The 13,248-nt window shown below is 49.7% G+C and overlaps 1 long non-coding RNA gene across 2 annotated transcripts; it reads left to right on the top strand.

The window, feature by feature from the left end:
• Window positions 1-986: 986 nt before the first annotated feature.
• On the top strand, window positions 987-9,570 carry LOC115350451. 2 transcript variants are annotated; one of them, XR_003926444.2, is made up of 2 exons: window positions 987-1,153; window positions 5,555-9,570. It is a non-coding gene; the product is annotated as an uncharacterized LOC115350451 (long non-coding RNA). The 2 variants fall into 2 exon arrangements; XR_003926445.2 differs by having other exon boundaries at window positions 1,048-1,153; window positions 6,041-9,570.
• Window positions 9,571-13,248: the final 3,678 nt, after the last annotated feature.

Below are 13,248 nucleotides of genomic sequence, written 5' to 3'. Positions count from 1 at the left end.
AGCCTTTTTAACCTATGTTGTTGACATACTGACCGTTGCTGTGACCTCTTCTTTGCTATGCTTCATGTCCAGCCATGCCACTCTAGAGAGACAAGGTCCCGTGAGCCCAACGGGGTGGCCCATGGGACAAGCCCAGCCCACTTGGCAGAAAGGCAAGGGAAATACAGAGCTTGCTACCCTTGAGCTTTATGGTGGATCGGGATGCATGTGGGGTTTCTCTGTTCTGCTGTGGCCTTGTGCAGGGGACAGGCAGAGCTGGATCTGCGCTTGGCAAGACATCTTACAGGTCTGAACCACAGGGCGGTCCTTGACCTGAAGAGCAATCTCGAGAGAGACAAGGCAATAAAAGGGATCGAACCAGGAAGCAGAGGGGACCTAAAGTGAGTTTGCAAATACCACCATGGTGCCATGATCAATGTAAAAAGAGATGGGGTTTAAGGTCTTTATTAGGAAAGAGCTAAGGGAGAGGCATGAGAAGGGCAAGGGCAGGAAAGAGCAGGGAGGGCAGATGAGATGAGACTGAGAGGGAGGGGAAGGGGAAAGGGAAGACAACCCTGACAGGTCCCACTATACCTTCTTCTGCTCCCCAGCAGCAAAGAGATAGGGGAAGGGGCACAAAATGGTTCCTTACATGTGCAGGAAAGATGCAGGGGGTGACTGCTTCGTCACTTAATTTCTTACACTGGTGAGCCTAAGCTGACCCTGTCTTTTCCCATGTCATGGGGCTGCTGTATCTATTCAAACAACTTCTCTTAGCTTCCATCAATCAGAGCCAAAGTTGGACAAGCGGGCAACACAATGTCAGGGAACAACTGCAACCTAATGCACACAGGAAAGATCTGCTAGAGCTCTCCAACACATTGACAGGTTTTATCTTATCTGTTGCCAGGAGGGACAAAGAGCTAGCAGGACAGTGAAGGTCAATCAGGCACTTAGGAGAGCTCAGAACAAGGGAATAACTGATTACGCTGAAGGACATCACATTTGCAATTAAGGCTGAGCTCCACAAGTACGGGGGAAGTAAGCTGTTTCTCTTCCCCAGCCCAGCACAAGAAAGGCTCCCCACTGGCCACGCCAACAACCGTGTGGAAGTGTCATTCCCCTTCCTGAGTCCCCACCATGTCCTGAATGAGGGAGGATGAGCAATAAGCCTGTAAGTATTTACAAGAAAAAGGCTTAGCACAAAGTGCTTCTGGGCACAACTCTGTTGCCAGTAAAAAGCATGATGAAAAGCATACTTTCTTTGATGAAGCCTCATTCGAGTGGTTTATGGGTAAAGGTGAGGTGAATCTAGTATATATCATATTTGTCTGATGGCAAACAGAGCCCACTTGTGAAATCCATCTGACTAGATGTTCTGAGAAAATCTTCATGAAACATCTGCGAGCTTTGAATCACTCCATTGTTGTCAGGGTTTCAGCTGGAAATTGTTCTGGATGCAAGGGAATGGTGGGTCACTAATGGCTTCTTTCTTATTAAATGCTTTGGGTTTAGGGACTTTGAGGATATGTAGATATTTTTCTCATTTGAAGCTTCACATGAAGCAAAATACTAGATGAAGATAAATAAGCAGAGCAACTTGCCTTTTGCTTAAGTAGTAAAGACCCAGGTTATTGCCGTGTTAAGAAAATATGTGAAAATATGTGAAAAGTGCTTTTGACCCTCTAGAACAGAATAGCTCTGTCACTGATCCAGATGAACAGGCCTTAAAATGCAACTGCTGTGGGCCAAAGAGGAAGGTATGTGCTGTGGTTATGCCCCGGAGAGAGACTCAGCATATCTGGCTTAACCTCCCAGCTCTGTTGACATCCTATTGTTTTATCTCTCTCTCTTGCTTTAGTACAGCAATTTGAGAACACCAAAACTAATTGATTGATTGTGTTTTTAGAGTTAGATACTCTGCTGGATGGCCCTTAAATCCTCTGGTCAAAAATGGCAAGTGTAAAATGCCCCTCCTGCAGCTTCATGCTCCAGGGAACTGCTGAGAAGATGCATCCACTGGACGCCCTCTCCATCACCTCTGCTCGCAAGCAAAGCTTTGCAGGTTATCTCCTAGGTTTCACTGGAGGGAAAAAAAAAGTAATCACAGCTTTCCTAATTCAGTCTCCTCTCAGTGGACTTTCCGCTGCTTAGGGCCACCCGCGGGTGTCCCCACTAGCCCAGCCCGCTGTCAGTTTAGCCTTTTCTCACCTCATTTCCTTGGCTGTTAAATGATGCTGAAGTCACGGTCAGGTCTTTAGCCGCAGTGAAACAGGGGACTGCTACACCGAAATGAGAACCTCCATGGAAACATCTCCCAAAATAATGAAAAGTGTGAAATAAAGCTGGCTTAGGTGTTTGAGCGCTGTGTCTGCACATCACATAGCTGTGATGTTGACCTACAGCTGGCGGTAGGAAATTTGCCAGTGCAAGCTGGGCTAGATCAGGTCCAGACCCCCTCGTGACAACTCCCACCGCTCCAGGTGCCGGTTAAAGCACTGCACCGCTGCCTGCACGCCAGGCACTCTGTTGTCTTTTCCCTTGCATGCACAACATTTAAGATGACCAGGAGCAAGTTGGGAGACCCCACAGCCATTGCTCTCACTCCCTGGCCCCGCGGCTCAGCCACACATGCCCCCCTACACTCACAGCAGCTGAGGGCTGCTCGTGGTGGGGATTTTGGGGGTGACACGATAAAAACCTGTTTCACAGGCTCACCCCGGGGTTTGCCGTGGCTGGCTCTGCTCCCCCTGCCACCTGCCCTGCCTGCAGCTAGGACTGCGCTGGCTGCTAATCCCTGGGATGGCTGCTAGTGCCGGGGGGGACAACGAGCACAAGTCCTTGCCCGGCTGTATCCCTTCAGCACCCTGCTGGGAGGGCTCAGGAGCCTCATCCTTCTGTCCCATCAATGGGGGTCCCCCTCCCTTCCCCACGTCTGTGCCACGGTCTCTCAGTTATAACACTGCTGCAAAAAATGGTGTCCAGACACCAGCGAGACGAGCTCCTTACAGCTCGCCAGAGTAGTAACAGCGAGGGGCAATTCTGCAAGATTTGGCCCAGGCGTAAGCAGTCGTCCTTAGTAGCCACATGGCTATGGCTGAAGCCCAAGCAGAGGGCAGAGCACCTGCCACCGAGCAAGCTGGTGGAGGCACGGTGAGAGACCACCCCAGCCCTCAATGTTTAACATGCAAAGGATCATGACCTTGGGGGAAAGGAAAAAGTGATTTTCCGGTTTTACTCAGAGGAATGGAGGCAGACGACTATCAGGATCTCCCAGTATCACACAGAAAATGCATTACATGATCAGGAACAAAGCCAGGTTTTCTAATTCCCAGTCCCATGGCAGCCATCGTACTGGTTCCTGCCCAGTACAGGCCCTCAGGATCCATTCAGCATTTTGAAATGGCAGCTAGCTATTTATGGCTGCTGCCTATATTACTCCAAGGAGCAGCATCTTTATTTTACAAACTCAGTCCAAGTTTTCTTGAGTACCCCGCTGACACAGGGTGGATTTCTGAGAGTAATCTTTCCTCCTTTTTTCCCAGAACAGCAAACATCTGGGACTACTGAGATATCATCTTGTGGCATCGGCTGACTTTTTTCTTTAACGAGTTTCTGTGTAACAACTTCATGATGTTTTCCTGGGAGGACAACTGTCTCATCTAAAACCTTGTCTCGCATATTCCTTTATAGAGGGATGTTTTATGCTAAAGCTCTTGAAAGAATTTCCTTTCGTGCCCCGTCCCCACCTTTCTCTGTTTAATTCCTCCCAAATGTCTCTCTGATGCTTAACCTGCAGGTCACCCTCTTCGCCAAAAACAAAGCAAAATGCTGGCTTGAATAAGCTCAGGATACATGGATGTCATTTCTGAACATTAGCAGGCCACATGATACTACCAACTTTATTTGATCCCATTTGCTGGAGCAGCCTGAATTTCTCAGGGGCAGGGGTTTTTTAATCCTAGTTCATTATTGTTCAAACCCATCAAGCAAATGGCCATGGAGCGGAAGCCTGAATGGGCTTGTTTAATAAACAGGCGAAGTCATTCATCTGCAGCATAGCAGCTCTGCAGCAAGGCTACGTTTTCTCCCTCCTGCTTCTTACTGGGTCTGCGTCGGCAGCAGTCATGTTAAACCCTGGTAGGGAAATGCGAGGGAGAGTAAATCTTTGGCTTCACGCTAACTGCTTTTGCCCGCTGCAAGAAATCCTTGCTGAAACAAATGGTCTGATTGTTTCCTTGGGTCAATCGCCTATTTTAAATTTATTTCTCACATCTCACTGGGCACTGCTGAGGACACTGGCCCCACGGCAGGCTGTGTTCTTCATCTGAGTGAGTGATGGCCAAAGCAGCAACCCACTCAGGCCCCAAACTGTAGCCTTGGGCTCTGTTGATGACACATTTGCAGCTCCCTACAGCTCTTATCATCGCTGCCATGGAGAGCCGAGATAGGCTGTGAAGCCATGGCACCTGCCGGCTTTAGAAAACTAGCCCTAAGCTGTCAGGATGGGCATGCCCCTGTGAGCTAGGAGCTGCGCTGAGCTTCTTTACGCCCCTGACTCCCCCCACGTTTGAATTAAGGATCAGGCCCTCAGCTGACGCGAACTGGTGCATGGAAATTCGGTGGAGCCTTGCCAGGTAACGGCAGCTGAAGATCTGGCACCCGAATCTATTTTTTATACATAAAACTTGCTATTTTTGCACGGCCTTTGGTTTCGCAGCAATGCCAGAAAAGCTCCCCGGCTGCGTTTCCCCTACAAAAGCGTGAATGTAAGATTTCGTTGCTGGACGCTTGCACCAAAGATGTGTTCAAGACAGATAACTGCTAGCATCTGTCACGGTGCCATTTCTGCGCTGAGCAAAGCGCGTGGGAGCCCTGCCTGTCCCCCCTGCTCCCTGCCTGCTAAAACCCAACTGAAACTCATTACATACCAGGAATACCAGCGTCCCCGCAAAGCCTGTGCTGCGCGGAGAAGGCGGCTCTCCCTCGCTCTCTTTTTTCCCTTCCGCCTCGCTTGACTAGGTCTTTGGCAGAGCCCCAGGACTTCGGAGGGGGGAGCGGAGGGGGGCTTGGGAGGGCAGCGACTTCCCGAGCGTACCCACGGCCTCATTTTGATCTGCGGTACTGCCTGCTCATTTCCACTTCACAGATGCTGCTGAGCTCTGCCACCGAGAGACAAATCCCAGAAGGGGAAGGGAGCGTGGTGGGGAGGGAAGAGATGAAAGCAGAAAAGAGCCGCATTTATTAAGCTGTTTTTCTTTCAGTGAAAAGAAGCATTTATCAGTGATTTCATATATCATGTGAGATGTGGCTCCCTGCCAACTTCTAGGGATGCAAACAAGCCACTGACATCATACTCTAAATATAGAGCAGCTCCTGCTTTAGGTGAATAAATAATGCAGATGCAAAAGCCCAGGTCTTCAGTTACACATTCATTACCATCCGTCTGTCAGGTTCTCATCATCAGGAGAACAACGTCCGACTCCAGCAAGGAGTGACAGGTGAAGAATGCAAAACAACTGCAGACAATAGGTGATTAAGCAGAATTTCCTTGTTCTCTGCTTTTTTCTTACAGCTACATTTCATTTCGGCAGTAATCCACGGTGCAGCTTTTCCAGCGCAGCTCTGCCACCTCCCTCCCTTTCCTTTCAAGCCAAGCTGGAGCGACAAGCCTGGGTGGGGAGAGCCTGAACAATGAACACGGCCAAAATGTGGAAACTTCCCTAGGCGCTTAGCAGGGGAAAAAAAGCAGAAGAAAGAAAAAGGAAGAAAAAAAAAAAAAGGCTCTGATCAGACTGTGCAAGCAGTAAACCAGCAGCATCGCCCTGTGAAACACAAGTTTTCCATGCCCTGTCAGAGAGAGGTTTTAATTAGGGTCTCCCAATGCTAATTGCTCTTGATTCCTCTAGTGGTTTTACTTAAGGCACCCATTTTAACAACCACACAAGCGAACCTGTAGCTGGCTCCACGGCATATTATTTTAGCTCTCAGAAAGCACCCCAAGAAGGATTAGGATTGATAATAAAACCCAATCGATACTTTCCCCCTTCTCCTCCTTGAGATCAAAGGCACTGAGCAGGAGGAAGAGTCCCAACCCATCCTTACTGGGGGAGGACGGAGACAGGAGAGCAGGAAACAAGAAGACAATGCGCCATCAAAGCTGCCGCAAGGTGTTGGATCAATGACAACATCTGCGTGAGGGTCTGGGCTACAATAGAGGCTGTTACCATGGGAACGGGCGCAAAAGCATCAGGAGGGAGGGAGCAGGCGATGATGAAAGGTGGGAAAGCGGGAGAGAGTATTTTTAGATCGCTTAGGAGGAACGCTACACAATGACATCATCCTATCTCATTATTTGCACCCGTGCTGTAAAACGCATTGTGGCGTCTGCCCCAGGCTGTTAAATGGGAAAATGTTATTATGGATGTGAATTATAAATACTGTGGTGAAACCTGAGCTCAGGAGTTATTAGACATCACTATTCTGTAATAAAGGAGAGCATTTAATACACTGTGCTGTACAGAGTCACTGTACGGTGCAAGAAGCATTGTGTCTAGGATTTTAATATTCTCAGAAAGTAATTATGAGTCATCCTTTTATTGTTATTAAGAAGCGGAGTGCAAATAATTTTACACATTTGATATCCCACACATCAACAAGCCTTTTGCACTGGAGAAACATGGCCTAATTTTCCAGAGCGCTGCCTGCCAACGTGCTCCGAGTGAATGTGGTAGTAGTCGTGGGTGCTCAGCACTGCCAAAAATCCAGCCATCCGTGTCACATGCGAAAGAAGCCTCATTAATCTCGAAAATACAAAGTGTACGTTTCACTGCCTGTGTTCAGCTCCTTCGGCAGGGCCAGACCCCTCTTACAGCTAACGACCCAGTAGATACCCATGGCATCTGCTGAATATAGCCCTGGTTCGGGGGGCGGGGGGGGGGAATTCTGGCTCTCAGGCACGGCTCCCGGCGGACAAACAGAGGAGAAAGCCTCCAGCCTGGAGAGGTGAAACAAGCCGGGGTTCGTCCGCCTTGCGCCGGGACGCGGGTGCCCGGAGCCCACCACCCTGGCGAGGCTGGAATCGCTATTCCCGTCATGCCGCCGGAAGGATAAACCCAGAGGAACGTGTTTCTTGTGGCTGCAGAAGTCTGATCCTGCTCTCTGCCCTGGAATAACCATCGGTTATTCGCCAGAGCGTGTCGGGGGCCACCGGGGCCTGTCACCGGAGATGGGCAGGGACTGAAATTCCCAACCCGCGCCGACACCCGCCGACGCTGCCAAAATACCGCCGGGCGAGCGACGGGGCCGGCCCGAGCTTTCGCCCTGTGCGAAGCGAAACACGTGGGTCCTCAGACGTCTGTTTTCGCCCTCGGGACTAACCCCCGCCTCAGCGGGCGAGAGCGAGCAGGAGGAGGGTAACCGCCGCGGTGCCGGGCCCCGCGGCCGGGGGAGCGGGCACGGGGCAGGCAGCAGCGCACAGGCCGGCGAGGCGCGAGCTAGGCCGATGGCACGCCGCGGCGATCCTCCTGGACGAGCTCCATATACCCCCCCTCGCCCGCCGCCCCCCGCCGCGGTGGCCCCCCTCGTCCCAAGGGCGCCGGCGGGCGCGGGTGGGCCGGGGGCCCCGGCCTCCCCTGCCCTGCCGTAAAAGGCACTGGTGCGCAGCCCGGCCAACTGGGGAAACAGAGCAAGAAATAGCACGGAGATGATGGCGGATGAGCAGAAATACACGCGAGCCAGGGACTTGCCCCCTGGCTGGAGGCCGGCGTTGCTTAAAGCGAGGACAACAGGTAGCAAAACCTGGTTTTTTATTTTTGTGTTACCCTGCGGTCATGGTGTGCAACTCTTCTCTCTGTTCAAGCTCTCCTTCCTCACAGAAGATGTGACTCTTTAAATATATAATAAATAGTGAAACATGCTGATGTGTGTGTGCGCTACTTCTGATCCGTCTTCGGGAGGAGAAGATGAACGTTACCCAACACAGCGTAGCTCAGACTGCCAAGGGTCCCATAGGGCACGTCTGCAAAGCAGGACTAGGAAAGGTGAGTGAATTTAGCTGAGCCAGAAATAACAACACCTGAAGACATTTTCTTTCCTAGTCTAAATACGACTTTCTAGCTCCAGCATCCCTGAGCCTGTTGTACTTAAATCTCCTGACTTAACTAGACCATGCCTGAAACAGCAGCCTTTTTTATGGTATCATTGGCTAACTTGACCTATTCTGCACATTGGCTTCATTCAGCTTAACCTCACCCCCCTTTCCTAGTTAAGCTAGTGCCCAGCACAATGCTGAATAACTTTTGCTTTCTTCCTGGCAGCTCTTTTTTGGCACTTCTCATTTTATTTTATTTTTGAGGAAGGAGGTTAGGGTTCTACATCTTACAATATTAGTGTTGGATATAGATGAAACAATATTTCATACAACTTATCATTTAATTTGTATTATATGTTAGCTTTGGCAGGGCAGGCATTGTAGTCATGCCAGTAGAGAAACTTTGATCTGAATGAGTGTAAAACCCAGCCAGGCTTGAAGTAGGGTTGCAGAAAATAATTTCAAATATTAAAAATCTGGCATGTGCTTTTTGGGGTACAGGTGCTGGTGGTGCCTGAAATATCCCATTTTATATGAGGCATGACCTCTCTGCAAAAATCAAGGACCATTTTAGGACAACGTACAACTTGGGATGAGGAGTCACTCTGGACACGTGTGGAATTCACCAGACACATTTTGGGCACTGCCCCAACCTGAATCACAGCAGTTGTGGACATGTACGGCTTGAGGGACCTCCAGAGATCATCCAGCCCCTCTTCCCCTCCCCTTCCCTCTCTTCCTGTCTGATATCCCTGTCTGATATTTGTTTAACCTTTTTAAAATATCTTTGGTGACAGGAACAGCCCTCTGCCAGGGCTAACCTCTCCTGCTGGTTACAGCATGTTTTTCCTTTAGCTCTAACTCAACTCACTCTCACCGAGAAACAGCTCACCTTCTCCTCTGCCTACCTGAAGACTAGTTGGTCTAATGGCAATCTTTACATATGTGACATGTTGCCAGGTCTGCCCTCATCCTCCACTCTTCCAGCCTGGACAAACCGGCTCTTTCAACCTTTTCCTATAAGCCATGTCTTCCAGGCTACCACCATGTCCTGCTCTCTTCTGCGCTTGCCTGCATCGTCCCTGGAGAAGTGGGATGACATCCTCTGCCCAGCTCAGCCCTGAGGAGGGAGGAATGATGATTTCCCCAGCCCCACATCTGGCGTGACCACTGGCACCTCCCGGTTGGCCCCTTCCCAGTCCCGGACCACCAGCTGCTGCCTTGCCTGGACCTCCCCTGCTCTGCTGCTGCTGGACCAGCCCTTCCCCACGGCATCGTTATCCGCTTGAGTCCTCCTTCTAAGTGTGTGCTGTGCACTGCCCTGTATTGAATTTCATTTTATTGATCTCAGACTATTTCTCCCATTTGTCAAGACCACTTTGATTTCTAGCCCTCCAAAGTGCTTGCAAAGTGTGCTTCCCCACCTGGAGGTACCCACAGATTTTAAAGTGTGCTTTCTATCCCATTACCCTCCTCGTTAATAAATAATAGCAGCACGATCCAGCACTGTCTGCTTGCTTGCTGCCTTCCCTTCCCTCCAACCTCTCCCGATACTGGGGCAGTGAGCACTCTTGCCCATGAGATGCAGGAGGGACATGGGCTTGCCACCGGTGACGGCAGCCCCCTGAAGTCAGGGGGCAAAGCACATCGTCCCACGCTCAGCAGCTTGCTGCTGCCGGCGTCAGGCACTAGAGCCTCGCGTCTGACGTAGGCATGCCTCTCCATCCAAAGTTAAAAAGCTGCTCCTATCCATGTGTGCATGCGTGGGGGTGTTGAACTTCAAGCCTGTAGCCAGAAGACAAGCTGGGCTTGGTTTGGCTCAGCAGGACCACTGAAGCTCGGGCTACCAGAAACGTTTACTGAGCGAGTTTGTGCAGCTTCAGCTCAGGCTTGCCAGGGACCCAGCTGAACAATTAAAGGAAATATCAGTTCAGTCGCAGGTTGCAGCACACTCATAGCCCTGCCTTCAATGAATAAAATTAATCATTCTCAGTGATTCTCTAATCAACCCAATCCTCAGAGGTGTAAATTATGCTGGCAGATGTATAATCAGGGAAGTTTTCCAAATTAACCTAAAAAAAACCCCAAGAACCCACTGAGTCTCTCAGTGTTGGCTGAGCTGAGCAAAGGCTGTCTAAAACAAGTGCAACACAAAACTGGGTGGCAGCAACTGTGCCTTGCAAAAGCTGATGGAAAAACAACCATCCTGGAAGGGAAGGCTTCAATTCAAGATGATGAGGGCCTCCCCAGGCCAGCCTTTCCCAGCTGACCCTGCCCCGATGCTTGGGACATGCCTCCAAGCACTTGTTTGCATGGAAATCCCATCAGGATCCTACACCTCAGCAGGTGCAGAAGCATCTCAGAAAAGGTCCCAATCCCTTTGGCCGGCAGACCTGTAGGAAGAAAACAATCCTCAGCACTTGGTTAGGAATAAAACATAGAGCGTGGGGGTATGGTCATCAGTGGGTGTCATCCTCTGCTAAATGTCCCCCCGCCCGCGCCAGCAGCCGCGGTCTGGCTGTTGGATGGAGGGGGACATCAGCTTGAGAGCTGCAGCGTGGTTTTGTCTTCTCACTGCTTCTGTGGTGGGAAACGCCAGTGCTCCTTGGAGAAGTGAAGGTGGCTGCTGCGTGATAGCACCCAGCAGACGGCCTGTGTGAAAAGGTTATTCATCCACTGACCTGGGTCTGCAAAGGACATTGGGGCACTTTATTTATTCTCCCTAGAGATGTGGACCAAAATAATTGTACTGGTGTGTACTGAGTAACAAAAAAGAGGAGATGTCAGAATTTTAAATGCAGCATTGGAGCCTTTAGAGGAAAACAGTGAAACACAGCAGCAAAACCTGAGTTACAAGTGTATTGCCTGCACGACCTGGGGGCACAAAAAGAGTTCGGATGGGGCCCAGCCTGCTGCTTTATGTACCCACTGTTTTATTATGTGAAATAAAAATAAAATGGATTCCAGCAAATAATGGTAAATATTTGATGATATAATTATGCCTTATTAATGCAATGTTCTTTCTTTTGCAAATTAAATTTTCACAGGAATTCATCACCCATTTCATTTTTATTATTTAGACCATGAGTATGTCACAGTTGTTTGTTATGTACTTTCATAACCATTTGATTAATATTAAATGTTTAAAATAAAAACTCCATTTATATTTTAGTTATAATGGCCCTACGAAAATATTATGAATACGAATCAGTATTTATGGCCCACATTAGTTCTTAGTACTACTTTTGATATTTTTATTGCTGTACAGGACACGCACAGTTCATTACATATGAAAAATAGTTTAATTTTCAGGAGCTCTGTAACGATCCGTAAACCAGAGAGTTTTCCTTGCCATGCTGCACAAACCCTTTCTGTCCTTCTGCTCCCACTTCTTTTATCCTGAAGAAGGCAGACCTGAGGGAGGGACAAACCTACCCTACCTGCGTGCCTGGAAGAGCAAATCTCTTAAAAGGCATGAACGCAGGAGTTGCAAGATTTGAAAATCCTGACACCACAGCTCCTGTCCACCCAGATGTACAGAACTGGACCAGAGCTGGGCAGGAATTGGGAAGAGTGTTAACTACCAGGAATTATCTCACAGGCCTGTAAGGCACCTTTCATGCCTGTTGGATGTGGTAATAAACAGAACCTTGTATGTTTGACAATTACCCCGTACAGAAAAGCTCCTTGTGGCCGCGGCAGCGGGTGGCTGCAGCCGGCACCCTGCTGCCGTGGGTTTCAGGCTCCAAAGATGCCCGGGAGGAGCAGGTTCCCCTGCAGCGCTGGGAGCAGCATTGGGTTTTCTGCTCCAGTAGCTCAGGCAATTGCGAGTACTTCAGGGTTTTTTTGCAGTACTACAGAGAAGTGCTGTGGCTTCCATTAAAAATACAAAAAAGAACCAAAAAAACCCCTCCTGAGCACTTCCCCTGCTCTCTGCCCACCCACTGTGAATCAAGCAGTCCCGTGCAATGTTTTTGGATGGATCAGACCCGCCACAGTCATTACTGTGCATGTGTAGGATGTTAGTCCTAAGCCAAGTACCTATAAAGGCCTTACTTTCCTTTTGCTACACCAGCTTGGTGCTCTGTCAGCTTTGACAACATCCTTAAAGACTTTAAATGTCACGCACAGAGTATCTTCTTCCCAGCTCCACTTATGCTGGATTTCACCGGCACGCTCACGTGTTGCCTGCAGGAAGAAAATGGGATCCCAGGATTTGCTAAACATCCTAATGACAGCAGGAGACAGGGGTTTGCAGATGACAGCACCCGTCCCCGCCACCACTTCCACTGCTGGAAGTTGACGGGTCCTGGCTCCCTCGGGGCAACAGGGCACAGCTAGGCTTTCCTTGCCCGGCCTCCTCTTAGCGACTTTGAAGAAGCATGCCTACTTTGCTGGGCCTTTATGAGACATGGTGGACTTCTGCCACACACCTTGTGCTCCTTTAAAGTCGTACAAAGTGAATACAAAACCAACCCTGTCTGTTCTGATGGCTTTCCATCCGCCTTGCCTTGCTACGCCTGACTAGCTGAGGCAATGGTGGGTCCATAAAGCAGCAGTATGCTCCTCGCCTGTGTGAAGCCAACTAATGGTGCCGGACTTTAGCAAGTTAAACAGTCCTTGTAAAAATTCTCTGTTCCAAGCCTGCTCCTCTGTTTCTGAAACACTGCCAGACAGCCATCCTACTTCTGTGGTGGGTAATATCCCCTGCAATTCAGAGTTTGCTAGGCAGAGCGAGCAGACACAGCCAGCAACAAAAGGCTTGTATTCTCCTCCATGGCTGCTGAAGTGACATTTCAAACAAGCAGAGAAAATGTTCCTAAAGGTATAGAGATTTAAGTATCAGAGGTAAAAACAGCTGCGTCCCCCTGCACCGCCAGGGCTTGCTCTCAAGAGCTCATCCTGATTCTCATTTCAGTTCCCCAGGTTCCAGAGGGGTATCAGACGTGGCTTTCCACTGAACTGAAACCTCTCATTCTGGGTGATGTTTAGCAAAATATTTTCTTCCTGAGGGTCGTTCAGGAACTTTTGAGCTGTGAGAGGACAGGCAGAGTGTGCAGGGGCCTGCATGTGCTGTTTGCACCCCTTCCCTCCCTCAAACACGTGCACACCCGTGAAGACCATTGAAGAAGCACAGGCTGTGTGTGGCCGTGACCTTTTCATTGCAGCCCGCTGCG

This window comes from Aquila chrysaetos, chromosome 13, assembly GCF_900496995.4.
Source record: "Aquila chrysaetos chrysaetos chromosome 13, bAquChr1.4, whole genome shotgun sequence".
In the NCBI taxonomy this organism is placed as follows: domain Eukaryota; kingdom Metazoa; phylum Chordata; class Aves; order Accipitriformes; family Accipitridae; genus Aquila; species Aquila chrysaetos.
This window is presented reverse-complemented; position numbering and strand designations above follow the sequence as displayed.